Source organism: Branchiostoma lanceolatum, chromosome 6, assembly GCF_035083965.1.
Source record: "Branchiostoma lanceolatum isolate klBraLanc5 chromosome 6, klBraLanc5.hap2, whole genome shotgun sequence".
Lineage (NCBI taxonomy): Eukaryota > Metazoa > Chordata > Leptocardii > Amphioxiformes > Branchiostomatidae > Branchiostoma > Branchiostoma lanceolatum.
Window position 1 is genome coordinate 17302837 of NC_089727.1, and position 3908 is coordinate 17306744.

Consider the following 3908-nt stretch of genomic DNA (forward strand, 5'->3'; position numbering starts at 1 on the left):
GTCTGGTGCGACCATCGCCGCGGGAGGTGTGCAGCCCCAAATCCTCGCCAAGCTCGTTCAGAAGAAGGTCAGCGAAGCGAAAACGGGTAAGACTCTGACTTGGATTTTTGTAAACGGACATTTCTTACGTAGAAAGGGATTCAAAAGTAACATTTTATTTTACCATATATATTGTCTGTTAACTGTTCACATATATTTCAGAGAAGGTAGGGAATAGCCTATTTAGTTTTGTTGATGTTGTTCAAGAAAGCTAAGGTTGTCCTATCATGCTGCAAGAATATTAATGCTATAACTTTTGCAGTAATATTTTACCAACAATATGCTTGTACAATGATGTCGTTCTATCTTCAATGTCTTCCTATTGTCTTTTCCTTGCTCTTTCCGCAGCACTAATGGGTCGGTCTCCAATATAATGCTCTTTGATAGTGATATGGTTGTGTCTAAAAACCTTATGATAAGTAATATGTGATACATGATTGGCTGACGTTGTTTTCCTTATGTTCCAAAAGCCGGACGCGAACGCCGGTTGGGAATCATGCAATCAGGTAGGATTACACCTTTAGTATCGATAAGTAAAAAAAAAACCTTGACACAGTAGATAACATCCCACTGCCCCTACGGTAACAAAAGGCTATGGGACTACCTTTGTATACCACATGCATTTAATGTATTATCCGTGACGCTTCTATTCATTGTATGTCTTCTCCTTGTGCTTTCTTCCGTCACAGTGGAACCCGTGCTGGAAAATGCAATCAAAACGCTGCAGAAAGTTGTGGACGTGTGATGCATGGGCAATCAACATGGCAAGTCTTAATTTTTCTGTGGTAGAAGATAGAAAAAAGCATTTGATTTGATTTGGTTTTATTAGAATTGCAATAGTACAATATACGTGGGACAAAGGCAGCTATTGCTGGTGTCGTAACTGACATATAATACACATGTAATCCCGTTTTTTTTACACCTGGGTGGGGTTAGGAAAGTCGTCCAAAGCGCCTTTCCCAAAGGCACAGCATCGGTGGTGTCAGGGGATTCGAACCCGGGACCGATAGGTTCTGGGCCGAAAACCCTGCCGTTACGCCCTTTACTATAAGCATTACTAAGTGTCTGTTGCATTCTTTAGAGTTTGTACCCAACAAAAGTGTAAACTCTGCATCTCACAGATTGAACGAATCAACACCATGGATGTTACAAACAGTAAACATTTACATTTTCTTACAGGAGGCCAGGTGGGCGGATGTGACGTCATCAGCGTGACCTACCGGAAACAGTAGTATGACGTCACCGCCAGCAGACACATGGCTTTAGAGCTGTAAGAATAAAAACAACATAGGCTTCATGGAGCTGAAGTCAATCATATTCAATCAGCATCTATTGAATAAAGCCAGTTGAAACAAAAGTCCTGTTTGTGCATTTGTCATTCACTCATACACAAGTAGAATATAATTATATCATAATAGCGATAGAAATTCGGTAGAAGAGAATTAAATAGATAAAGGCACTAAATGTTTCAATAGTGACAAGATGGGCGTTTAAAATGGCGTCTTGTATAATCTATGTACGATCATATTACAATATGGAACCATGGATGGACTTAAAAACCACGCCCCCTACGTACATACAGTATTTGTATTCACCCATATCCATTTTTCATTTATTTGCACATTCATTCCCGTAGGCTAATTGTAAGGGCACAAACAGTAAAAAGGTAACAAGTTTCTATTCTATACATCAAACTAATGTTTCTACATACATGACTGACCCTGGGTGGTTTGACTTCTTTTTCGGAGACGTGACAGATGAAGCGTCCCACGTTTTTAATGACAAGTGGGTTTTGTGATTTTAGTAGATTCGTGGGGGGTTTTGTAGGTCATCTTGATGGTAATAGCTTTGGAGTATTGTTTTAATTGTTTCGAGCAGCTTGTTTCTTTCGTCCTCATAATGAGGGTAGTTACAAATGAAATGTATTTCATCTTCCACTGTATCCGTTGCTCAATATATATTTGCACAGTCTCTCCTGACCTGACAGTTTTTAACGTCCCTTTTTAATTTGTATATCTGATCAAATGGGTGAACACTGGTGCGTGGTTCTTATCTTACAGATTTGACACAATACATGACATTAATGGCATTAAAGAACACAGCCTTTAAAAGCATAGAAATTCGTCAATTTTAGATACATACATGTACGGGTAATCTATTCACCAGATAGGTCTGATTTCCAAATACCAGCACATAGCAGATATGATACAGAGTACAGAATAAATATAATACAAGAGAAACAGTATTTGATTGTACATACAAATAACAAAAAGGTGAATTAACAACGATAATGGTTAATCATAAACAGGATAACAATAAATCACAGTGGGATGACAAACAGCGCCAAATATTGGGGAGGGGGGTCATTACACGCACAATATCTATATTATTATTCATTGCGGTCAGAGGTCAGGGGTCAGATTGTAAGGCTATTATTGTTTTTACTCGTGGATTTAGAGAGCACGTGTTGTACTGGTGTTTAGGCTTTGTTTATACGCGCACGAGGAATTTTTGCTTGTTTGTTTGTTGGCTTGCTTGTTTGTTTGTATCACCTTCTTCCGTTTTCAATGTCCCCCGGGGAAAAACAATACCAAAGTCATTTTATATCAAAGTAAAGGAAAGATAAAAACTTACGCAAACTGCTTCTAGTAATTGATACAAAACCACATACAAATGTTGTCGAAAAGGTTCCCACGCCTACGCTGATACGTCAACACGCTTCAAGTCAGCTAGTGTACCTATCCGTTCAAATATGTCCTTGAAAATATAGTTCTGTTCCCACATTTACATGCGTACCTTTAGGACTGAAACCAACATTTAAAAGCCGCTTTAAGAACACCTGAATTTACGATTGAGAAAAAGATATGTTGGAAATACGTATCCGTTTGAAAAACATAGAGAGGAGGGGAGGGGGATGCCAACCCCCAAAAGTAGCAATATTTAGTGGTGCAGTTCAGAAACAATCTGACAGAGGACGCTTCCCTACATGGACTACGAGTAACAGGTACATGGAACAAGTCATGCACCTGTTACTAGTACTTTGCATCATATCTTAGTTCTTATGTCGCTTTCAAATGAAATACGATCTATCATGTTCTCTACAGCAACAATCATATTTGTTTGAAGTTTGTCCAGATTGTCGCGATCATAAGGCTCGCTCCCTCAGAACGTCGCCAAAAATGTTCAAGTGTCCAGGGAGGTGCAGCGGTGCTCATTTACGTCATCTGGCGGAAGTTATACAAACTACAGTATGTCTAAGGCACTTCAAAAGTACCTGTTAGAAAGCCATGTAAACATAACATGGATACATGCGATTATTAAAATTTGATGGCTTAGTTTACGACGTTACAATGTGGGGAGCATTTTGATAAATATGCCGTAAAAGAATCGATAATAAATACCACTTTTTTGAAATCAAAAGATACGGTCACCCGAAAAAGTTAGCAAAGCTTTTGATACCATTTGCCTTCATCGAAATATTTGCATCAATCTATTATGTGTATCTTTAAACTAAACATAGGTCATCATGATCTAAGGCAATAGGGATGTCTGGGTATACGTTTGACAATAGTTCATGATCATAGTACCCCTCTGCAACGAGCAATTACATTGTGAACCGTCAGTAGGCGCTTTTGAGCGGTTGACAGATGCGAACAGGCCAATTAATGTTAAACTAGAGTTCCACGACGCCATATCTTCCCCGACTGATGTTAACCTTTTCGAGTGACATATTTATCTCCATGAAAAAAAGAGTTTTTTCATGGAGATATTGTTTTGAGTGTGTTTGCGTGTGTGTATGTTTGAGTCACCGGATGCTTAAAGTCAGCTTAACTGTAGAACATGTAAATGGATTGTAATGATATTTGGTA

General features: G+C 38.8%; 1 long non-coding RNA gene across 1 annotated transcript; it reads left to right on the top strand.

Annotated features, from left to right (window-relative positions):
• Positions 1 to 427: 427 nt before the first annotated feature.
• On the top strand, positions 428 to 1396 carry LOC136437508 (uncharacterized). Its single transcript, XR_010756200.1, has 3 exons — positions 428 to 545; positions 729 to 803; positions 1219 to 1396. It is a non-coding gene; the product is annotated as an uncharacterized lncRNA (long non-coding RNA).
• The last annotated feature ends 2512 nt before the right edge of the window (positions 1397 to 3908 follow it).